The 25,119-nt window shown below is 40.7% G+C and overlaps 1 protein-coding gene across 2 annotated transcripts in view; it reads right to left on the reverse strand.

The window, feature by feature from the left end:
* NINJ2 (ninjurin 2) overlaps nt 1-25,119 on the reverse strand; it is a 49,206-nt gene that overhangs the window by 20,073 nt on the left and 4,014 nt on the right. The window contains exon 2 of one of the 2 annotated variants that reach the window (XM_086755423.1): nt 19,142-19,228. The exons of the other annotated variant lie outside the window; for it this stretch is intronic. The gene's annotated coding sequence lies outside the window, so the exon portion shown is untranslated. The remainder of the gene's footprint in view (nt 1-19,141; nt 19,229-25,119) is intronic. 2 annotated transcript variants of the gene reach the window in all.

Raw genomic sequence — 25,119 nt, forward strand, 5'->3', positions numbered from 1 at the left:
AACCTGGTACAGCTGCATGACGCTATGTGGGGCTGGATAGCCTTACTGACTTGGCTCAGTGCTAATTTAGGAATCTCCACAGCCTGCTCTCTGTCATATTGCTGAGCTTTCTTTTCTCCCTTATACTTTTGGTGCTTGCTTTCACAGCCTGAACACAGGAATACCCTGCTGCAGCAAAACATCAGTTATGACAGTTACCTAGAAAATAATGAACTGAGTATATCAGCAGACAGATTTATTTTTTTTTTAATATACATACTTTTTTTTTTTTTTTTTTTTTTGTGGAAAGCTTATCTAGGTCGGAAAATCCCAGCAGCTTCTCCCTTTTCAAACAGTTACTTTTGAGGGAAGAACTCTGGAGTGACTCCACAGAAGGAGGAAATGGCCTACAATAATCATCACCTGTCAATCCAAGGACTCCCAAGACCAAACCCAACAAAGCCTCTCAGCAGTTCTCAGAGTGCCAGCATGGTTGGTGGCTTTGAAACGGCAGCAGGAGGTATGCTGGGGCAGCCTCCGTGCTCTCTTATAGACACCAGAATGAGAGCCACAGACCTCTCTGAAGGCACAGGAAGGTCCACATATCAAAAGCACTAGTTCTGAAGCTTACATTCTTCACGCAAGAGGATTGTCACAGAAGTGGCATTACTGTCCTGTTTTAAGCCCTGAGCTGCTGTGGGACTTGTACATGAAGACTCAGGGCCCCTGCCAGAATCCACCGGCATTAATGGAACATGTAATTGATTTTGTGGTGAAGTAAAAAGATGCATCCTGCAACGTTGTGAGTAAAGAAAGGTCTGTTCAGTTAATGAAGCAACGTTCAGGTGCACACAGTCCTGGAGCACCTCGGAATGATCAGCCACTTTCCCAAAGCCGGCTTACGCTATCATTCTGAATGTTTACCTTCACAGTACAAACAAAAAAAGAGGTGTATTTATTGATGGGGTAAACAGGTACACTTCTCTCCAAAGAAACCAGTTTGGTTAGTCAGCCTGGGTGTTGACAAGAGATGGAAGGAAATCATTAAAACAGACTGCATAGTAGTTATGGTAATTAGCCATGTGGTTGGTACCAAACAATAGAGGCTTATGCGGAGCCTAGGGAATGCAGAGAGATAATTTTACCTTTCCAAACAGGAGGGCATAATGCTGTGTTTCCCTGCCTGGGAAGTAGGTCAAGAGGAAGTGCACTTTCAATTCATATTCATCTCATAATTATTTCACATACTGAAGAACAGCATATCTGTCAAGGGGAAGACGCAACAGCATGCATATTTGATGCTTTCAGCATCAGTGCTCATCAGCACTGCCTTCCGCATGAGCTCTCATTGCACTTTTGTTACTCCTGACCTTGCCAAGCTTCACAGTCACTCCAGACACCACTACCAGTGGATCCAGAGTGCTGGATCCCAGCACGCGAGTGCACCGCTTCACATTTGCCAATGGAACTCAAATAAAGATGTGATATACTGTTGGTCCTGGTACCCAAGCCAATCGTTATCTTTCACTGACACTATTGGAGAAGCAAGTGGTTCTGCAGAAACACTTGTATCAGGATGTGTATGTGAAACAGGAAACAAAAAAATATCTCCTTTTTTTAGGTTTTAAAGAGGGAGGGAAAGAGAATAACATGTATTTGCTTATTTTCATATGTAAGAGAGAATAACTTAAGTTAGAAAGGATCTTTGCAGGTCATCTGGTCCAACCCTCTGCTCAAAGCTAGGCTAATTGTGAAGATACCTGAGGTTGCTCAGGGTCATATCACGAAAGTGTTAAATGGATTAAGTGTCCAAAACCTCTCTAAGCAACCTATTGCAATGTCTGACCACCATCATAGAGATTTTTTTTTTTCCTTGGAGGTTTCAAAGGTGTGTTTTAAAGATAGATGTCAAAGGTTAAGTAAGGATAAATCTGTATCAGTCTAGGTAGAGTACAAGTGTTATATAGTCATCTACAGTACCTGTTCTTGGCTTTTTGGTATATAAGAACTATATTTCTGAGGTAGAACAGAGCATTTCCCAGCAAAATAAAAATCAAATACTTACGTTCAAAGCAAATTTTCCTATGATTTGAAGGCATGTGTAAAGCGACAGTGGGAAGAAAATAAAACCAACAAAAAACGCCAAGCAACAGTGTCTTAGAGAACGATGACAACATGATGGCTCTAATTTCACATTCAACTGCAGAGAAATGTAAACGTAAGACTAAACATGGCCACTCCAATTTGACAGATCTTCCATTGTATGTTGAAAAACAATGTACGTAGAATGCAAAATACTACTGTTAAAAAGCACATTGCTTTCAAGCTGCAGTGTGTAATTTCCACATTTCCCACTTACTAATGTTTCTTAAAAAAAAAAAGAAATTACCTAATTCTAAAAAAAGAATTGCCAATAGCACAGAAAATGAAATCTGCAGCACCAAATTGTGTATGTTCCTAATCTTTTTCTGTAGTAAAATATTTAGTAGCTAGTTCTATTCTGTGCCCTAGTTTTTTTTATGACAAACAAAAAAAAAAACCAACCAATTTTTTTTTCCCATAAAACTTTCTAGGTTTCATCATAACTGAGAAGTAGTTGCAGTATTATCTCATCATCATGTTTTCAAGATAACTAAATTAAACTCCAGTGGAGACAGGACACTATGGGTTTTATTCAAGTCTGGAAAGTTGAGATTAATCCTTTATGTTCATTTTTGCCAGCTAAGGAATCCAGTAAAGTCAGAAATTTCTGAACCTCTTCTTATCCATGATTTTAAACTTAAAAATGAGCTAATTCAAGAAGGCTGATTGGGTGGAAAAAAAAATCCACTACTGTAATTGCTTCCCCTGTAATACTATACATAAAACACAAAACTTGTCCCTTGCATCAGTTATATTGCCTGAAGCAACTGTATAACTGCAGACATGTGTGGGATGAATCAGTCTTTTCTTGAGGTTAACAGTTGTCATTTTCCTTCTGACAGACCCCTGACTTCTACATACTCCAGAACCTTGATTTCCCCCTGCTATATATTTATTTTTTTTCCAGGCTGCCAGCCATTTTCACCTGTTTTCTGCTATAATTATTTTGTTTTCCTCACAAATAGCAGTACTAAAAATCAAGTAAGTAGCTAGAATGTTGTAGCAATGTTTGTATAATGTTTATTAGAAAGACTATTTTCCCAAAACTTTTCTTTTTCTTCCCTCTAGCTATTGCATTAGATCTCATTTAAGAAAAAACCACCAAAGTTATTTAGGAGTTGTGTTTATACATGGTTAGATGTTCCTTTTGTTGTGTGTTATCATACTTGCCCTCAAAGAAACAAAGAATTAGCTTTATATTCATACCACATCTTTGCTAAATCAACACTCAATTGTAATCAAGACTCTAATCTCATAATCATTAGCCTTTTCAGTTCTAGTAAACTTCTATATCATCAGGAACACTTGCTCTTTGCTTCCCTAGAATTCTCAAATAGCAGCATTTAGTAGGAACGAAAAACATCAGCTAGAAAACTTCATTCATCTGTTCTTCGTTTTTTTTGGGTGCCTTACACATTTTGCATCCTCTACCAAGGCACTCCAAAAAGTCTGGCAAGCTAAAGTGTGTTTTCCCTCAGGACTCCCCAATCCAACACAGCTCACTAACAGCACATCTAATCATCATCACTGTTAATAAAGCACAAGTCTCTGAGAGGCTTAATAGGAGTAAGTTCTCAGTATTTAAGTGCTTCTTTGAACTTCTAGTCTTTTTAATCTCATTTTCCCAGTAGCGTCTTATTTCTTTCGTAATAGTGCCTAACAGATTTCCAATAATTTTCAAGCTGAGTAGAGCAGGTTAATTCCTAGAAAAGAGACGGCCAGGGCAAGTCTAGTAACTCCTACTAATGACTAAGTAGACTAAATTGGAATAGGAGCTGAACCCTAGTCCCAGCATATTCTGAAGTGATGTTGAAAATAATCTCCGTTTTTCTTGTTAGGATGTTAAACCAAGAGCTTTCCATTGTGCTTCTAACCTGCCCAAGCAAAGACACGAGATTTACTTTCTATCCTGTTTACTACATCTGTTTAGTCATGTATTTGGTGCTCCCAAATGGCTTATTTCCCAAAGCAAACAGGAAAACAATAAATGAAAGTGGTTAGGAAGAGAGACTTGGACAGAAGTAGTGAGATTTAGACAGGAAAATGTGAATAAAAACTGGCAATTATTCTAGGAAATTTACTAGATTACTGAAAAACCACAATTTCATAATTGTGAATAAGGACATCTTTGGTTAGCGGCACCTCCTTATTAAGTGAGGAAGTAAAGGCAGCTATTAAAAATATATCAAATAAATGGGGAAGAGGAGAAGAAAGAGGAAGGAGGTAGCAATTATGTAAATTAGAGACTAGAAATATAAAGAGGGGAAGGACCTGAGAGGGATCTGCCTCACAGCCTAAGGACAGTAAGGCATTTTAAAGGATAAAAGTAATAAAATAATTCCTAACAATAGTATAGCTCCCTTGCTAGCAGAAGATGGTGAAAGTCTTAATGATTCAGGAAAGGCAAAAATACTCAATAGTTCTCTTTAGTGTTTTGAAAGAAGCAGGATGATGTAATCGTGCATCATGGGAATGCAGAAGTACCTTCCAACCCTCCCAAGTAACTAAGAAAGATGATAAACAGCAACCACACAGAACTGAAAAATACAACCCAGCATGCCTAGGTAGCATCAGATAAGCAAAAGGGTTGAGAGATGCGTAGCCTTCTCTTGCTAACTTTCAATAAGTCTTTGAGCGATAAGGAAACTTTTGAGTCTAGAGGAGAGTTAACTCAAAGAAAGGTAAAGCAGGATGACCTGGATAATCCTGGCCCAGCCTGTTTGACAGCAGAGGGCAAATATTGAGAAAGCTTGATATGGGATTCAACTAGTAGGGGAGGAAAGGGAATATACCATATTGTGCCCAGTATAAAGTGAGATTTGGATTTTTTGGCACTACTTTTTTATTTCAGAAAATGTTATTTGAAAATATCCATTGTGTTATATGATACCCTGCCAGATTCATTTCCCTTTGCATTCCTTTATCAGCCCCAGTGATGTGCTCTGCTAGCCAGAATTAGTTGGTGCTATAGCTGAATTTGGCACAGATGTTGAGTGCTAGAGCTGGAACCATCCAAACTAGGATCAGCATGTTGACTGTTGCTGGGACAGTTCAGTATTTTTATCTGTGTCATTTCTTGAGCCCCAAGCTGGCTTAAAATAAATGCTATAAAAGACCTTTGCAAGCCGGTAGACTAGAATATGTGAGAGGTAGCCTGTGATGGAAGGCATGTGGGCAATGAGGCTACAAATATGGCTAAGGGAGCATGGAAGACTAATATTTTAAAACAAAAATCTGATCATTTTTATTTGTGGTGATAGGGAAGGCAAGAGGAGATAATTTACCTTTTTGTGTCACAAAGTGAAACTCACATCAGTCGAACCGATATGGATAACTTGATTCTAATCAACATGGTCATATGCCAGGTAGTTTTGTCAGGCCAGTTTGCATTGATTTGTCATTAAATAATAGCTAAAGGGTAACTTTAATCAGTTTCATATCTACTATTTTTATTAATTGCTAGGTACAATAAGAGTGAAGTACAGCTTACGAGCATTAAGAACCATACAACTGCAAGGCAGTGATTTGGAAATGGATTTAAGGGTCCTAATGGAAATAGAGCTGAACATGAGCTTGCTCTGGAACATGGTAGTTCTACAGTGATGACAGGAGCAGGGCCGTGTTCATAAGATTCATTAGTTTAATATCAGAATAACATGAGAAACTCTCACAGCTGAGAAACCTATAAAATCTGGAGAGTGCACAGAGCCATACAAACTATGAAAATACTAAAAAAATGCCTTGCCTTGGGAAACTGAAAGAGATCTAGCTGTCTTGCTTAAAAGAAGGTTTGATTCAGACTTAATAAGTAGCTCAGAGTCTAGCTGGTACTAAACCAACTTTGTATTATTACTGGAGAAATCATATGAAAAATGCTATAGCAGGAAGATGAATCGAGGTAAGTTAAAATTAGAAATGAAGACAGCGAGATAACTTGCCAAGAGAGGGGGTTAATTCTCCAGCTCTTGAAACCTTCAAATCAAGATGTGACATCTTATATGCTGTAGTCAAATAGCAGTTACTGGACTCAGTACAGTAGAAGCAAAGTGGTACAGCATGAGCATTACACAGAAGGTGACTCTGAATAATTCAGTGATTCCCTAAGGACTCATGAGTATCTCTTGCTTTTCCTAAACATCTGAAATGTATTGCTGTACACTGGTGAACCCGCGTCGGCTTTGTTACTGATATAGAGTTATTCTATCAATCTATTACACTGGGGGTAAAGTTAGACTTAGACAATTATTTAGTTTAATCAAGTAATCTGTGTAACATCTTTGTTCAAACAGCTCTGTGGGATCTGGATATTGATGCCAGAAAGTGTGAGTTTAAGAGATTCCAAAATCAAAGGTTCTCATAAGGACCTTGTCATGTGATGATGGTAAAGTACATTTCTCTTAGTACTGGATTTCTTTCTTTCTTTTTTTTTTTTTCAAGTGACTTTTTCTCTGTCTATGCCTTGCTTCCTGCCAGAGAGTAGTACACACATTCTAAAATCTCTCCCATATATCTGTGTCTCTTATTATTTTCCTGTCTATAAATAATTTAGCATGACTTGACTAGACAGTACATTGCAGAGTTAAGTAGACAGTGAAGGCAGTGTATCATTCAGATCTGGTCATGTCCTGACATGAAAAGTTTCTTTTATTGAATTGATTCACCTAGCTTTAATGAAATCTCAGAGATGTAGATTGTTGATCAGTAGGATTATACAAGACTTAAATAGATTTCTGTCCCTTGAAAAGGCCGTGGAGCTGTACTAACACTATTGCAGTTGCATGACAAGCTGGCTGGGATCCAACCACCTGAAGGATCTTCCTGTTTTGTCTTCCCTGTAATGATTACTTTGACAGAACACAACTATGGAACAGCACCTGAAGGTCTAAAGTCCAGCTCTGGGCCTCAGTGTTGTCTGACCTTCTGCAGGATCTTTCAAGTGTCTGAATAACCAAGACTACCAGTGGGATGTCGTGTGTGTGGCTTCATAAGCATAATAATTTCTTCATAAACTGAAGACAGTGATGAATTAGGAAGATCTGAGTAACTACTTAAGAGCCCATGGCATACCGGTACATGTGAAATCTTCCTTTGGAGGGCAGACTTCAGCACACAAAATCCATCTGGCTGCTCTGCTGCAGCTAAGCCTGCCCTGCCAAACTGTAAATTACAAACATCTCCAGAGATATCTGCATATTTGGAAGTAATGTAAAAAGACAGCAGTCAGAGATATGGCCGCTCTCTGAGTCAAATCCTGAACAAAAACAATCCTCTGCTACACCAAAGCCATCTGAAGCAATGTATGAATAGGTTAACCTTTTGAGAAAGGGGTTGATTCGTGGTATACACTGGAACAGCATAAGCAGTTAGCTGGTTTTGGCAGGTAAATTTCTAACTCTTTCTAGGGTTTACCTGTAACAAGCTCATTTACGTGCACCAGCAACCGTAATCTAATTTCTTGCAGTGTAGCTAAGATTGTTGTATTCAGCTGGGGAAAACTTGCATCTCAACCAATAGTTATATATAATCAATAAATACATAGCAGATAAATGACTGCTTTCTACTCTTCCTCTACTTCCAAGATCAAGAAAGGGAAACACTTATGCAGAAAAATCTGAGCTCTCCATACAACAGTCTCATAAAACCTGAACTCTCCCATTTTATTAATTGGTGTATCATAAGTGCAAAGTATTTGTTCAAGATATCTTGCTACAGAGTTTGGAATTTGCTCTGTGTTTATGAAGACCACACACTCGGTGGGTTTTACAGCACTAGGATTACAGAATCGAGTGAGTATAGATACTGTTGTGATAGCCAATGCTTTGACACTGAAGTCTTAACTAGAGAACATCCAAAGCTGAGCATGTGGGTCTTTGCAGCCTGAGGGGAAGAGCCAAGTTTTTCACCAGGAAGCTGTAGCTGATCCAGATCTTGTGTGGCTGGAATCCAGAGGAGAGTGCGTAATATGCCCTGATTACTTGGTTACATTCAGTTTATTTTGTTCTGATCCGGAAGGATGGTGCTAAGTGTTTCAAAATTGTCTGGGAAAGAAAAGTCAAAGGAAAAAAAAATCTATATTATGTTGTGAGAAAATGTTTTAACTAATCCATCTGTATTTTAGATGTTTTGTAACATAAAATACCAGGACAACCAAATCCAAAATAAAGAGCTATTTCAAAGTGAAAAGATGAAATGTTTCATTCTGAAACATTTAGATGGAAAACTCTCACAAACTTTCATTCAATAAACACAATTTTAAAAAGATTTGTAGAACTGTCTTTTTTCTAGTGGAAAATAATTCCATATCAAGATTTTTTTTCTGACTAAAACTTATGGCTAAGCTGTTATATTGCTCCAAATAAATGTTAACAATGCTTGTTCAATATTTCATCATCATCTCTTTTAGAACACTGAGCTGCCTGGGGGAAGAAAAAAAAAAACAACCCAAAACTTTCCTGTGAAATATGCATATGTCACAGTTGTCAAACCGCAATAGCAACACCAGCATATATTTGGAAGAATGGACATTTTTTTTGTTTCAAGAGTATTCTTTGTTCCAAAGAAGACCATAAAATCATTCCAGACTAGATTTTTAAACCTGGAGAGAGAAGAAATAACTGCCCATTATGACTCGCTTTGTAATGAACCCAGATTGCCTATATATGTAGCCTCACTTGATAATGTTAATGTTCAATGACTTACAGATCTTAATCGAAAAAGAAAATGGAGAATAATTGTTTGAATAGCAGCTGCCCAGGAGAATATTCATTAAGTTTAGATCACAACTCAACAATGTGGTTCAGAAAACATAGTTCAGCAGTTGGAAGCACGTTGGAAATTGTTTAAATTTTTTCTGTTTTTTCATCTTGGCAATTATATCCATAGGAAAAAAAATTACTAGCCAATTGCATAAAGACATTGAATGCATGCCGCTGGTGAATAATAGCATATATAGTGGACACTGATTCCAAAAGAAATTTTAATCAGTACTCAGCTATCAATTTCTACTCTGGCAGGAGCTCAAGTGGTTAGTATCTTATATTTTGTGGTCAAATGATGTCAGCCTCTGTGGACCAGCTGGGTGTACAGGATGGAGAGTTAAGGGCTTGCTATCAAAAATACTCTGTCCCTGTGAACAATCAGGTCACTGGAATGTTAGCAAAATCACTGCAGTGGGTCTGAACTTTTCCAGCTACAGCTAGGGTAAGAGATGGTTACTACTGCAAACGTAAGTGCTTTTAAAACTGCATTTAATCCCTTGGAGTACATCTAGAAATTGAGAGGAAAACAGAGAAAGCACTTCTTACATCAGCTATATATTTGACAGTTAAATGAACAAGCAGTCACATTTGGACTACCTAGTGTTTGTGGATGCCTTGCAAGTCTGTGCTCTCTGGAATATATCCCTGAACTGACTGAGAAATCACTGCATTGTGGAAATGATATCTCCATCTGAAAGAAATTATTGCAGCTACCTGGAAAGTGCACAGAAAGGACCTTCCTGGCAATTCTTTTCCTTTGGGAATCCAGGATCCCATAGAAAGAAAGACAATGAGGAAATCTAATAGTAGTGTCGAGTACAAATGCTTTTCATTCTATTCATTTCTTTCCATTCCAGAGACCCCCCTCAAACCGTTTCTGCTACTGCATCATGGGGCTATGCAATGTGCATAACTTGCAGATATGTTTGGAAGTCCCTGAGTAATAAAGTAGATTCTGCCCCACCACGGTTTTCCCCCCATCCCCCCTACAGACCACAATCATCTTTAGAATGAGTTTTCAGTCAGTGTGCTATTGTGTCTTGACCCTGAGGAAACAGAAAGAGCAGACCATTCCAACAAGAACGTTTACCGTCTATTGAAGATGCCTCAGCTGAAATGATTTAACTATTTACCTTCAGAATCCCTTCATCAAAGTCCATAGAAAAAGCGTCATGTGGTTCACTGTGGAACCCTTCATGATGGGAACATGGTTACATGTGCCTAATTTCCCTAATGTCTGCCTCCAGGCCTGCCTGTACTGGTCCTGTGCACATGCTGCATTCTGCCATTGCCTACAGGGTTATCATCCATCTCTTTTTTTTTTTTAATTCTTTAGAAAGAAATGCTGCAGCTACAAAGGGAGTGCCAAGTCTTGGTAGCATAAAGGAGTGAACAAAGTGAAAGTCTGGAGAAAAAAAAAAAGTCACAGCTATTGATACAACTGAATCAAAGTTGGCATCAAATTTCATAATTCAAAACTGCTATTGAATCCAGTTCAGGCTTAAGGGAATTAGGAAAATAAAAAATTTTTGTAGAGTACTGAAGTCAAATTTAATCACATCTTTCTTAATAATGTGTGATCAGAAGAAATGTTGTCTTAATCAAGCTAAGATGAGCTATCATCCCATAACCCCAGCCATTTGGAAGCACTATCAAACTCCATCAAATTCCACTTGTAAGGGACCAGACTAATATCCAGCAGATGTGGCGAACTCAACTTTGTAAATTATCTTATTTCTACTGTAAGTGTAACTTTATTGGGAGTCCTAAATAAGTACGACTCGTTGAAATCTATTTTGGAATTCAAAACTAAGTATTTTTTTTTCTTTTTTAAATAAGATGGAGAAACTATTTTCTTTTCATCTCAGTTCACAATAAATAGAGAGTATCTTGGGATCTTTGGGAAAAACTGCATGAGCTGAAAAGCAGGGTACCTGTTAGGTACTCCAGTGAAAGACCAAGACAAAATTTCAAATGAGTTCAGAAAGACTTTGTGAGTGTCAACTTCATATGTCTTCGGAGTACTTCTTGCTTTGTCTCCTATAAAAGTCATAGAAGGGAATGGATAATTTCAAGCTAAAGCCCTCACAGTGACAACAAATAGAGTCAAAAGGTGAATCTGCTTTGTACCCGCGGGAGCAGAGTCTCCCTTTCATAGAGTGCAGGCTGGTGTTGAAGAGTTCCAGATGTCCTCCAGGTTATAGGTTGAGGTATTGAATGTAAATCATGCCTTTCTTTCCAGCCTCTGTGGGTTTGGCTGGAGATGCAAATGTCCTTGCTATTTCACACTTATTTAGAAATGCTTCTCACACTGAGAGAAGCTTTAAATCAGCAATTTAAGAAACTAAAAGAAGAAAGGCTAATACCCATGTTGTTCTTAATTAGCAAGCCACAGTTATTGTGTATAACTAAATCAGAGCCTGGAGGGTGAATTTTGCAGGAGTTATAAAGCGATGATTAATCCCTAAATGAGGATTCCTCCCCTGTTCTTTAAACTGAGAGATTATTCTCCCTCTTAGCAGAGGAAAGGACTTTGCTAAATTGTGTTGGCCGAATCTTACTGGCAACTATGCTAGCTGGCAAAGACAAAAACTGTTGTGTTATTAATGCATCAAAATTAATTATGCCAGTATAACTGGTTATCTTTGGCACAGGTACAGAGCTTGAGGGACCAGACATGGCACTGCCCTGTTTGTTACCATGGTAGACAATTATGAAAGAGTGACAGATCTGGACTTGCATAACTCGAAAGCAGTTCTGAGCAGATTGTAAATTTCCAGGTTAAAAGACATATTCCTTTCTCAAAAGTTGTGATTTAGGACCCAAAAGGAATCTGACTCACTTGCAGGGGAAAATAAGTACCGTTTAAAGAGCTGTGATCAATGTTGTACTTACTAATGGGTTTTCACAAACCACTCTGGAAAATTCACTTGATGTGCACTTAATCCGGCGTGAGGTGGTAAGCGCAATCTAGGTGTGGCACCAGTTTGATATTTTTAGCTTGGATTTCTCTGACCGTATCTTCTATAGTTGGGGCTGGATATACAAGTAAAATGGTGAGCAGCTTCTGTGAGACTGCAATAAACTGTTCAACCTGGATATGTTGGTATAACTACTTGCTGCTTTAGATAGCTGCTTTACTTGAAATAGGGGCTTGGTGAAGCTATGCAGTTAGCTTAGGAACTGTGATTGCTTCTAAATTCCGCTTTTAACTTGTGCAGCTCAAACAAATAACACCTGGGATATGGAGATAGGTGCTTTACGTTGTTGGGAAGTAAAAATGCTATCTATCTGGATAATCCCACGGATGCAAGGCTGCAGAAACTTAATTAGGAAATGTCAGGCAACAGTGAGCATCTTTGATACCTAAGAATATCTGCAAAATACTCAGTAAGATTTTTACATCTCCTGACTACAAAGGAACTTCTTCAAAATTGTCTGCAGACCTGAGTGCAGTCCAGCAGTTGAAGCATATTTAAACAGTGTGCCAAGCAGCGTGCTCTTTGCGTGTGCCAGATGTAAGCAAGCTGTGATTTATGCGTGCAAATGCCTCTGTGCATACGTGCATATTAGCTCAGCCGGAATTCAACACGAGCACTTTCGAAAACTTGAATTCTGAGCTGCACTTCCCATATTGTTTGTTCTTTCATATAAGAACAAACTGCTTCTGGAAAGATACAGAGTGGAACTTTGCAAGAAACTGAGAAGATAAAAGTTTTAGCTCAGTAACAAATGGAGGTCAATGCTAGTGAATCATCTGCTAAGTTTTGAGGGCAGATGGCTGGACCAGAAATTCCAAGCCATTCTTTTAACACCACAAAAATCTCTCTAATCTCTGACCGTAACTATGGGGTTGCTCAAAACCAAAATCTGGAAAGATGAGAACAGTTCACTTTCTCAGAACTTAGCTTCCGAATACAGCTGCTAAGACAAATTAATAAACTTTTAACCTATGTGTAAATGACAGCTGTCACACTTACACATCTGTCATCTCTGTGCAGAAACTGAGTGCCAAAAGGAACAAAGGCACGTGCACTTGTGGGGAGACAAAGACACTCAAGTGGAGGTGGCATTGAAACTTCTTTAAGGATTCTGACAAGGTGCCCTCTAGGGCAAGCAAAACTGGACAGAAAGAAAATAGACTTGAGTTCTGCAGTGACTCAGGATGCTTGGTGTGCTTCTCTATGTTTTAGCTTAGTGATAGATGCTGTTTCAAGCCACAGGGAAGGCATGTAGGTTTATCTGATAGTGAGTAAAGCGTTATGCAGCTCTTAGTGGCTGTGATGCTGTGCCATCACGGAATGTTCAACCCAGAGAAGCTATTCCAGTTGTGTGTCATCAGTTCTAATTGCCCCTCTTCAATCTTTTGTGGTATTGTATGCTAGAGCTCTAAGAGGCCAGAATTATTCTCTCTTCTGCATTGGTAGCTAAATACAACTTCTGAATTACACCACTTCTTCTGATAATCCCCTTCCTGTCTTCACCAAATTATCTTAGAAAGTAGTTATGATCATCTATATGAAAAGGTGAAAGTACCAGCAAAAGAGTATCTTCTGCATAACTCTGAGGGTTACACCTTGTAGCTGTGGTAATCTAAGAGCCCAGAGCAAATGCTTCTGCTATAAGTCTTGTGCTCTCTTGCACTGTTGCTTTCATAAGAGCCTGTTCTGAGACAATTCAGCTCATTAAGCCACACTAAATTATTTTTTTTTTAAAAAAAGACCATTTTCTCCAGTTTTAATAAGCTGAATTGTTTCTGAGAAGGGTTTGGCAAATGCCAGCACAAAAGCAAGGTGGGATGTGTCTCTGGGAGCAGCAGATAAGGAGGGAGCAAAGGGTCGTAGGCTGAAGAGGAGCTGGACCTCCCCCTTTTGGGAGGAGCAGGCTATTAGATCATCTTGATATCTGATCTTTCTGGTTGTTAGTCATTGTCTTAGACTGGGGGTGTCATGACAAAACCTTCATTGCTTTTGTTTTTACCCTTATGACACAGAGGAAACATGACTTGTTTCACATAATTTCCTTCATGTAAACAGTGAGTAGGAATTTCATGTCTCTGTGTGTTCAGGGCACAGACAATGACTTCTCAACAGCTTTTGCTGTCTAATGAGGGTGCTGGGCTGGAAAATAAGGGTAATGTTGACTCTGGAAATAGCTACCAAGAGCAAGATGTAATCCTCATGTAAAATACACACTGAGAGGCCCTGAGGAAAGAGCCACTTATCTCAATATATGTAGTCCTCTTAAGGTCACTTAGGTAAGGTCAGTGCAGCACCATTTGACGGTGTGCTTATGCCAAAAAGTTGTAAGCAATTCAATTAAGCCATAAAAACTGTTAATGATGCAGTAGAAGCTATATTTCCACTGTAAGTTTTGCCACTATAACACCACCAGCAACACCTTCACAGTACGGTATATGAAGTATAGGCTGAGATTCATATGTGGCCCACAGTGACGCAGCACCTTGGGTTTTGTGAAAGGTAGCCACACTGTGGAATGGTTCCCCTGCAGAGTTAGGCTAACAGTGCAAAATGTGGGTCTGGATCCAAAACGTCTAGCAGTTCACAATTGGCCAACACCGATCTCTTATTTCTAGTCCCTAACTCTTCATATACTTATATACGGTTATATATGTTTTTGAAGTCCCAGACCGGTCTCAGAAAACATACAAGTGCGTGCCAAGCAGGAATTGCAAGCACAGTGTACAGAATTTCCCACTAGAGTCACGTAGCTGTGCATGAACTCACCTAGCACTTTGTGTATTTGCACAATGTAATCTTTGGTTACTCGATTTGTGTACAGGTGCTCAAATTGTGTCTGTGGAATGTCAGCAGTTGATTTACTGAAAACATTAAAAAATAGGTTACTATGTCTATGCAAGTTCACTACAAAGAATGCTCCCAAGCTTGCCTATACACGTTAACTCTTTTCTTTCTGTACCCTCTTACACTGTGTACACAATTAACTCACTTTCTAAATCAGTGAATCAGTGGCCACATCTACAGAGCATCAATTTCATTTACCCCTCCTCAAGAAGCTCGTTCACCATTTGCGGAAGCTTTTTGTGACCCTTAGATGAAAGACACTTCATCTGTGTAAAATATTATTATTGTTGTTAGTCTCATGTTTTCAGTGGGTTTTATTGGAACCTGATGTCCTGCCAAAAGTAACACCCTGGGAATCTTTCAACAACTGTTCCTGGGTGTTCTGTAGATTACTGCTGTTTTCTCATACACTGTCCCTGGGAGTTATATTCTCAGATTAGAAAAAAAAATGTCAGTCCTCTTCCCTCTGTGAAAAGAACTGCTGTTCAGGCTCTATATTAAAAGATTAGGCTAGTAGTGTTTTTCTGGTGACTTATTATTCGGGTTGTGTTTTGTTTTCTCATTAACCCCTTTGGAAAACAGATTCCAAATGTTAAAGAAGATTGATGTGAATGATCTTGTAGCATTATGCAAACACTTTGCATAGCTGAGAATGGCCAGTTAAAGGAAGACTGGTGGAAAATTGGACCCAGACATTCAGTCAGCAACTTTCAACCCTGCAGAGACAAAGAACCTTTAAGAGCTAACTTTATAATGAGGAGCTATAGTACAGCATGGCAGAAATTAAAGGGAGGCCCAAATCCCCTTAGTGACAATTGTGTTTTTCAGAGATCTCCTGGGTAGATGTTGCTTTGAGAGACCTTTGGGAAGGGGTGTAGCAAATGAGGCCTTGCTAGGAGACTGTATTGGGGAAGCAAATGCCTCTGGGCCAGAATAGGAACGGGAGGAGATTAAAGCAGAATAACCATTTCTCTGTGACAATTGAATGCCCAAATTCTGCAAATGTAGTCATCTTCTGAAACGCATTCATACTCAGCCACTGAACATGCAGGCTTCTGGAGTGGGAAACAAAGTTTTGCAGGAACTGAAGTTTCTTATGATTCTTTTGTCACTGTATCTGGTGTTTATCCTGTAGTTTCTTACTTCAGGATGGCCAAGGGACAAAAGAAGTGGGAACCAATGATGCAGAACAAATGCCCGGGATTTCAAGTGGGGTTCACTCAGTATGCATTTTGTACCGGAGCTGGATTCTCATAAGGGGGGTAGCCAAAAAGCTGTGTCCAAATTAATGTTTGAGGAGGGATGGAAGAGTTAGGGAGAAGGAAGAAAAAAAAAAAAAAAAACCAAAACCCTGGAGCATATAGGGCAGACTAGGCACTGGATGCCTGTGTCTGGAGCATCATGGTGGTTGTGATGGTCATTAACTGGCACGGGCTCAGAGAAGTAGCTCATATCAGCTCCCAGTTTTAGTTGTGCATTTTGCACATAGCTAGCAGAAAGTGATGGAGTTTATCCCTATAGTTTATTCACTTTTGATCACATTCTTCCTTTTCTGGTTTCTGCCTCCCCCAGCAGAGCTCACTGTTGTTGGAGCAGCTCAGCTTTATTGTCAGTATGTTGTGCAGTAGCCCCATGAAGGGGTTTTGTGTTGCCTTTCTGTGCACTGACTCCAGTCTCTTTTTTTTTCTGAAAAAAAAAACAAAACTAAATGCCAGTCTGCTCCTTTTTTCTTATTCATAGTTTCTCATATCCTGTTTGGGCACTCTGATACTCTGATGCTGCTGCTGACATGACCAGAGAAGATGGGCAAAAGAAACTTCTCTCCACCTATTAATATGATTATCATGACCAGTGACTCTTCATCTATATTTATCCCTACCTGACAGGAAGTTAAATATTTAGTGAAATCATTACAATTGTTCTCCTCAGTTCTTGACCCTGGCACTAAATATTATTGGTTTTGTTAGGCGTTTTGAAGACATTTTACTGTGTAATCTACCTTCTGAAGAAATACCGTCTCAAAGGATACCTCTTTGGTCTTCCATCTTGAAGGCCTTCACTCAGCTGCACCTACTACATTTGAAGGTAGCTGTGAAGACTTTCCTCTCCTTCCGTGCCTTCCCTACCTTCATTTCATACTCATCCTAACACCTCAGCTCCTGCAGCATTTGAGTACAGAATGTGAATTTCGCTCTGCTCACAGGTATCAACATGTTAGCGTTGATTGTGTACGTAATACAGGTGCCTTGGGCAAAAGGCAGACTGAATGCTGTTTGGTAACAGATACAATATTCCCACAGTTTTGGGCCCACAGAATATTACCTATAGTACACCCAAGAGGAGTCATAGAGTTTTTTCTGCCCTTCACGATGCGCCAGGAGGAGAAGAGGGCCTGCAAAGGACATAGATCTTTCCATACAAAGATTGTTATCAGTAAATCACAGCCTTCACTTAGCCTGTGTATTTTGCTGGTCCTAAGACAAACTTCCCACAAGCATTGCTCTCATTTCTGCTGAATCAGCCTTACAATTACACCCACTGAGCAGATAATAACAAATGAAGAAGTACTTTGTGATGCGCAGGGTACAAATATATCATGTGTATGGAAATGGCTGATATAGCTAGAGGAGTTACTGAGGTAGATACTGTCCCTCACTTCTCAGAGAGGTCAAGGACAGTGCTAGAGACAGTGCCTTCTAATTGAAGGATAGCCACTGGGAATGGCATCCTTTCAAACTGCTCCAGCCAGAACTGCAACAGTATATACCCACAATGTACTTCATAAACAGATTTATCAAGTCCTTAGACATACATGGTTAATTGTACAGGGCTTATGGTAAAGCTCAGTGCAACTTGCTCTTGCATAACTCCTTTGAGGTTTAGTTGGCTGAACTTTAAGTTTCATAAGTCATTTGATAATATACAAAATAAAAAAATGGGAGGAATATAAAAAATTACGTTAGGCGCACCAATAAGAGATTGGGCTCCTAGCTGAGAAACAAATTCTCATCGGATAGGAAAAAACAGGGAGGGGAACAAAGGAAGAAAAAAAATTGCTTTTGGATCAGAATAAAGAGGAATGTATTGTTATCGTTTGCAGCCACAGAGTGATGTATCTCTTTTTTTTTTTTTTGCTATTTTTTGCTGTTGGCGGCTACAGTGACACCTTTCCCTGCAGCTGGCCAAGCATCTGAGTCAGTTGCTCCCACAGGAAAGATAATGTCCCTGTTTGCACGTTGTGTGAGCCAGGCAAGAGGAAGCTCTTTAAAACAACCCTGCCGCACCCGGGCTGTAAACACCTGAGTTCGCCACCACGCTGCCCTGCATCCAAACCCTAAGCCCGTTCCCCGACCTGGGGATCTGTGAGAGAACTGCCATTTTGCCATGGCCCAAAAAAGTGAACACTGTAAGACTGACCTAGTTCAGTAACTCAGGGTGATGCCTGGAAGCTTGTGGCTGAAGGTAGTGCAGAAGGGGTTGGAAATGAATCAGAGAGCTACTCAGTTCAACATCACTAACCAGAAGCTAACCTAATTAGTAGCCACCAAGACCTGTTGCCATCTGCTCTTGAGTTGCCTGTTTGAGGCTGGTCCTGAGTGTAAATCTCTGCATAAAGATACAGATCTACAGCGTGCCTGCAACACAGTCCACATCAAAGATGGCTTTAGTTATCTCTTTTTTTTTTCATGGTCTCAGCAGATAATTGAACATTAGATCAGCTCAGAGATGAAACACACCTCTTGCTATAGTTAGTAGCTCTGGCTAGGATGAAGTGAGGAGCTCCATCTTCTCTGGTTTCTGGGGACAGAGACCTCCAGGACTCTCAGTGTTGTGTATCTGTTCCCCCCATTTGGCTCACTAGTATTCATAATCTGTCATTTTGTGGACGACATCCTTCTGGGACTGCACTTTTTTTTTTTTTCCCCCTCTCCTTCATGATTTGCTTCCTATATTTAAGTAGGGTTTTTGTGTGTGTGTGTTTGTGGTTTGGGTTTTTTGTTTTGTTTTTCTTTGTCTGGGATGCTGACGATATTGCCTCCTCTGAGCGTGTGTTAGCTTCTTTGCTTTGGTAGGCCCCGTATCTCTTTCCCACAAGATCTGTGTAGCTGCACCTGGATATGAGTAGTTTTCTCCCCCAAACTCTGTTGCACCCTGGCTCCTCATCTAAGAAGGAGGGAAGAGGGGCTTTTATTGTGCTGGTGGACTTTGCCCATCCCTCTCTGGATCTGAATAGGCCAGCATTATTTCACAAGTGCTAAATCCACTCACAATGGTTTTAAATGGTTGAGCTGCTGAGCCAGCTGAACAGCAAACACCAGAGGGGAAACCACATTTCGTGAGCGCTTCAGATTCCTTCAGACTGTACGTGAAGCCATTAAGGGCAAAGTAAAAGCCCTTTGACACAACTCCCTTCGGCAACTTTTCATAGCTACATACCAAAATGGGGGCTGCCTAAGGAATTGGTCTAGAATCAGCTCCCAGGAATCTAGCACACAAAGATGAAGATGGAGTTCAAGTCTATTTCTGTTAAAAGGGAGAAAAACAGCAGCATATTATATTTTCTTGTAACACAATAATCCTTTGCTGGATGTCTCTCTGATCAGTGTGGATTGCCAGTCAAGGTATCACCATGGGCAAAAGATGAAAAAACACCAGGTTCTTATGCTATGCAGGAATACTTTTTATTGTATTTGTATCTGTTTTCCTTATTCTTCACATATAAGTTAAGAAGAACTCAGATTGTATATCTCATGGTCTTCTGATCATCCCAGAAGAACTTGATATTCGGCTAATATGACCAGCCCAGAAATATCCAAGAATGCAAAAAATTATCCCATTGCAATAAGATGAACGAAGGCCTATCTAAAGGAGCTGCTATTTCTGTCTCTGTCCAGACTTGTGAAGACAGGGAACTTCATTCTTCCTTAGAAGTCATAATTGCATATTCCCTAAACAGGTTCTTTCACAATGATCTGGGTTAGCTTAGACACTCAATAATGGAGGTTTCCTAGCCCAGACAGTCTTGATAGAGTGATTATTTTGAGCAGTTGCATTGAGGTAGCAATAATAATTGATGGTGGTAACGAGGATGAACCTTCCCCCTTCACTGCTTCAGCTCCAGTCAGCAAAAAATGTGTGGCCACAGCCTGAAATCACATAGGGACATGCAGGAACATTTCATCATGAATCAGCTAAAAATAGGTGCAAACTTGAAGTAGGGTAGTTGCATCAAGAAACTGTATAGTCATTCTGAGCCAGAATTTATGTTGAATATAATTATTTAGCTTGTTTCACTTTGGCTTTGGGGTTTGCTTCCTACACCAACATGGCTGAGCATGACTGTGCCTCCACCAAGAAAGAGATGCAAACACAGCTGTGTGCTTGAACTTTTGAAAGTGTGTCAAAAATTTGTTTCCCATTGATGTTGAAGTTACATTCAGCAGGGAAGGAATTATGTTTGTTCTCCTATTCACCACTTCAATTAATGTTCTTCTATACATTATGTGAAGTAACAGAGTGGTCTCTGATGACTAAATAAAACAATCTTTAACAATTTATTTAAAAAAATAATGGAAATTAAGAATTTAGCCAGGAAGAAGTAGAGAACACACTGCTGCTGCATGGCAATCCACCCATCCAAACAGAAATGCTCAGTCTTTCCTTCCTGCTTCTGTCACTTTCTACTTGTGTGTCCTTGGGTACACCAGTGGTCATTAAACCATCTCTGCCTTCACCTAATATCTGTAAAGTAGGCAGGAAAACAGCTTTTGCTCCATATTGGGATTGTGAAATTAAATTCACTAATATTTACAAGATGCTTGGAGAACTAGGGACACTAGAACTTGGTTCTCACACAAGTCCTGTGAGAGTACAAAGTACCCCTGTGTTCTTATTTTTTTTGCAGAAACATTCCTTCAGTAAAACATAGGCTACAGAAGAATGGTTGATTGCCCTTTGACTCTTGTTAGATTGGTAGAAGAAGTTATTTTTCTCACATAAATAAGGTCTGTGGTGAATTTGGGGCTTTTTTTTGAATCCCCCAAAATATCACGTGGTGTTGTGTGAGTGCAAAGAGAAAACTCCTGAAAATATGCAAAAAAATATTTGCAAAAATTAAAAACCGAAAGAAAAAAAAAAGAGCCTGAACAATCCACAAACCAGTACATCATCTAATTTTCTTGTTCTCATTTCTCTAAACCTGCTGACAGGATTCCCCCAGAATTTCCAGCACTCGCTGAACCTTGACCTAAGCAGCTTCATGAGAAATTTCTTCCCCAAGGGTTATTTTGGATAGAAAGTTCTAAGATCCTGAGTATAATGGTTTTCACAGCTGTAATTATAGAGTGAGACATATGAATCATGTAATTTGACAAGGAATTATAACTTGCCTGTTTCAAAGGAGTGTGTCAAGGTGTATGGTAACTAGTGATGTGAATCTTGCAGCATCTGCACATGGGCTCTTCCATCATTCTGGTGTCTACTTCAAATGTTTCTGTTATGTGTTTACATACCTGGGGCAGTCAAGATTACAATATTCTTGTATTGCCTTTTCTCAGAGGCAGTTTTATAAACACTTGACTCACAAGCCAGGGATAGGGAAATGGCAGTGAAAACGCCTGTGTGCCCTTTTGTACTTGGAGAAGCTCACACTTCTGTGTGTGGTTATTGTACACACGTAGCATTGCCCATTTTTGGTTCTCAGAAAAGAAATGTAACAAGTGAATATATATTTTTCAGGAAGGGCTGAGAAATTGTAATTTAGGATGAAGGCTTCCATTTTTAGTGGCTAAATGAGCGGAGGTGCTGTACCTGTTTGACAGCTGAGGGTGAACAGAGAAGCAAGTGCATGGTTCAGCTCTCAGGCATGGGCTGGAATAAAGCCGAGGGAGGCAACTTTTTGACAAAAGACACAAAAAATGACTTAGTCGTGGTTTAGCAAGTACTTCACATTGCAGAGGACTCTCACTCTCAAAGATGGCTCAGTGGAAGGTTTTGCCATTGGCCAGCCAGGAGAACCACGTGTTGCCACCACCAAAAACAGGTTTATGATTGCTCACTAAAAAAAAATCTCACTTCTTGTGCGCTCAAATCTGCAAGGGGCAAGTGTGGGTGAGATCTCTCTGTACCTCAATGTGTGAAACAGGTACGTGGCGAGTGATGGTGCCCGTAAAGGCTGTGGCTGAGGAGGAGACGGTGGAATGAGGGGAAAGAGGTCCCACTGGTGGCTGATGCATAGGTGCTGCGAGCCGGCCAAGCCAGGCTCGCAATTTGGTACAGGGGCTGGTTTGCTGCAGCTGCTGGCTGACCTCGTCCTCTGGACAGGGTGCAGCCATGTTGTCTTGCTGCTGCTCTTGGTGGGGCATGAGGCCTCTGGTATGCAAAGCCCAAAGTGTCCCCTTGGGCCCCAGTGCTGCACAGGCACGGTCTTGTTAACCTGTGCTGCTTCACTACCTCCTCAGCCCCACAGGGACACCCCATGCCTTATGGGCCTTGCTCCCTCTCTGCTCCTTGTGCTTCAGTTGTACGAGCTTTATAAAGTAGGCACAAAAATCTGTTATTATTAATAAGCTTCTGTAGCTACCAACCTCTGGAGTGCTCTCCCCTTACCTCAGGGGAGATGGCAACAGACCCCATCTCAAGTGACTCCCTCTGTCCCTCCCAGTCTCCTCTTCAGAAGTGTCTGGGCTTCCTCTGATTACTTTTATACAGCCCATTTCCCCTCCCTTGTAACTTTGACCATTTCTAGCTGTGACCTGAGCTCCAGCTCTGCTGTGGTTGTCAGACATGGAGGCGAGATGCTGTGCACTGTGGTCTGCGATGACCCAACCCTACCTAGTAGTGGGGGAAAATGTCTCATAATATACTGTTACGGCAGCCGCAGCTCTGGGTGAAACTCGTATGTCTAGTGCCACATGTTGTAGACTGGCATGCATTGTTGCTGTGGACCTATGTGCAACTGCAGGCAGAACCTCTCAGGGAGCCCCAGGAGGTCTGGATATCCTGCATCCCTGTGGGACCGAAGAGGAAGCACCGCTTCTATGGCAGCTTCACCCTCCACCAAGCGGGCCCGGCATTTGAGCACTCTGCAGTCAGTCTCCTCTGGCAGCTCATCCTCCTTTCTGTAGTTTATAGCACTGGGAGGCAACGTTTTAGATACATCAAGGGAAATTACTCTTCTAACAGCACATCCCTGCCTTTTTCTTTCTGTTGCAGGCTTATCTTAATCCTACCCCAGCCCTAAACCCAGCGGAAGAATCCTATTTAACAACAGTCCCTTGTACTCTTCTGTGGGAGGCCTCTGCATGCCTATTGTTTCAGTGAGAGCAGATTCACTGACCAATGGGTCAGTCAGGCTAATTCAGTATTTGATACGTTCTCTGTCAACAGCCCCATTGCCTCCTTTCCGTTCTCTGCCTTCACACGCAGGGTTCATGATGGACATGGCCTGCCCAGTGCACAACATGAGACCAGGCTCCTTCTTTCACCACCCCTCAACAAGGTGGAGTGCAAGGGACCAGATCAGCCTTTGGTATAAGGCTGCTGATTTCCATGGGATAACCCCAAGGATATATTTGACTCCACTTGTGCCTCCTTTTACCCAGATACCCTAAAACCTGGAGTCCAGTTACTCAAGATGAGAAAATACCATCCCCATGTTTGGGAAGGACAAAAGTAAGTGGGAAGGCTGGCCGTGTACAGGTAGCATGGGCAGGAGGGATATATAGGGGAGAGGAGTAACGTCACATCTGACTACAGAACAACAGACCAATTAGTACTGGCTAAAAAGTCTCCTTCTTCTCAGTATGTTGTGATGGCACCGTCTGTCTTCTAGTGTGAGTGTTACTGATTTCTGGGACCAGCACGGGTAATGCTATGCAGATTTGCAGGTCCCTGCAGCTGGGGGAGAGCATAGAATCTTTCTCGCTCGTAAGTGTGATATCCTATTTCACCCCTGTCTTTTGATTAACTAGGGCATGGTGAACCTCTGCCTAACCCTCTAGTTAGCCCTGTAAAGGCTTTACTCTCAAGCAGCAGTCCGAAATCTTGCAATCTGAGTGACATCCATTAGTGAGAGCAATCATTCCTACTGTTTGGGCCTTTCCTGCTCCTTCTGCTGGCTACACCCAGACGTGGACTTTCAGCTAACTGACTTGAAGTAAGAGGTAGCTGCCACTGAAAGGAGAGATCCTGCTCTCTCTACATGTTCCCACGGCCATGCAGACTTAGTTATTGGCAGTTGTCTCATCTTCCTGAGAACCACTGCAGGACAGCAAACCAAGACACTAACTCTGCCAAAAAGTGGTTAGTTTTCTCTGGGGTTAGCTCTCTGAACCAGCTTTACTAGGGTCAAATGAATGGCACAGGCAGTGGAGTGCATCCTGAGGAGTGGGATCCTGTTTGAGGGGCTGTAGTAATTGGGTTAGTTTAGTTAAAAACATGGTGAGATAAGTTCCTCAAACTCTTGATAGATGAGTTGCACACACCGTACAGGGATATCAGAGGAATGGCTCTTTGAGAAGCACTTGTGATTTTCTCTCTGAAAGGCTCTTTCTCTCTCCCAATGCAGACTGTCGTCATCCAGGCCCAAATTACAGAATCCAAGTAACGCTGCTAAAGTCCACTGGGGCAGGGAAACTGCTCGGTTAGCAATGTTAGATTGCCACCATTATAGGAAATTGCTGAAGGAGAGTGAAGGTTCTACAGCACTAGGAAGCAGAAGCTGGCTATTGCTGCAGAAGGAGGCAAATATGTGCCCAAGCCAAGAACTTGTAAGCACATCACAGCCTCGAGGCACACGTTAAATCCACAAAAACCCACAAACCCAAAGGCTGTGAACACATTCCCTGCATCCCCTCATCAGGCCTAGACTGAAAGTGAGATGTGGGAGATGGGATTTACAGTGGTAAGGGGGACTTTCCATTTGTTTCATGGGCCTTTTGGAAAAGTCCGCACTGCCAGGCCTATAGCTGACTCTATTTAACTGCCTGCCTAAAATCTTCCTGCTCTAGATCTGGTCAAAAACTGAGCACTGGAAGTAAATTATCCAACTATTTAAAATCTTTTTTCCTTGCAAGTTGCTTGTAAACCTGTTTTTATTTCTGCAGATGTATTTTGCATTCAAAGTATTCACCAAACAGCTTCTGCCAAAAAAAAAACAGTTTAAGGTCTGTTTTCCAGAATGATTATTTTGTCTGTTTGCTCTTTTTACTTTTGATGTATGAATGATTCCCTAAATGGTGAGGTATTATTTCTGCTTCTCATCCCAGAGAATTGTAAATTTTTTAAACCAAAGCATAAGAAACCATAAAAAGAAAGACGCAACATACGATATATAGCCTCTTTTGCAACACGAATATGGATGACATTCATCCAGCGCAGATCCCTTAAACACCCATTTATACAGAACATAACAT

The sequence above is a fragment of the Chlamydotis macqueenii genome, chromosome 1 (assembly GCF_036417535.1).
Source record: "Chlamydotis macqueenii isolate bChlMac1 chromosome 1, bChlMac1.mat, whole genome shotgun sequence".
Lineage (NCBI taxonomy): Eukaryota > Metazoa > Chordata > Aves > Otidiformes > Otididae > Chlamydotis > Chlamydotis macqueenii.